Raw genomic sequence first — 365 nt, forward strand, 5'->3', positions numbered from 1 at the left:
GTGTGTGTGTGAGAGAGTGTGTGTGTGTGTGTGAGAGAGTGTGTGCGTGTGAGAGAGTGTGTGCGTGTGTGAGAGTGTGGGTGTGAGAGAGTGTGTGTGTGTGTGTGTGTGTGTGTGTGGAAACCTCATCACACCTTTGTCCTGGTTTTACAGGCCTTTCACTACAAAAGTGCTGATGGCATGGTTTTGGGAAACACTGTCTATTGAAATCATGTTTCATGAATTTAATGATTCTGGTTCCTACCTAACAAAAATGCTAAATAAACTGGAGACTGGAAACAAAAATGCTACATGAACAGTCAGAAAGCCTCGTCCTGTTTACTGAATTCTCTATCTGACTCGTTAAGGTTTCTGATTCTCATTCC

The 365-nt window shown here is 43.0% G+C and overlaps 1 protein-coding gene across 1 annotated transcript in view; it reads right to left on the reverse strand.

Moving 5' to 3' along the window:
- LOC107700810 (mitochondrial uncoupling protein 2-like) overlaps window positions 1-365 on the reverse strand; it is a 7,271-nt gene that overhangs the window by 2,946 nt on the left and 3,960 nt on the right. The gene's annotated exons all lie outside the window — the stretch shown is intronic.

The sequence above is a fragment of the Sinocyclocheilus anshuiensis genome, unplaced genomic scaffold, assembly GCF_001515605.1.
Source record: "Sinocyclocheilus anshuiensis isolate Anshui unplaced genomic scaffold, SAMN03320099.WGS_v1.1 scaffold1127, whole genome shotgun sequence".
Classification (NCBI taxonomy): domain Eukaryota; kingdom Metazoa; phylum Chordata; class Actinopteri; order Cypriniformes; family Cyprinidae; genus Sinocyclocheilus; species Sinocyclocheilus anshuiensis.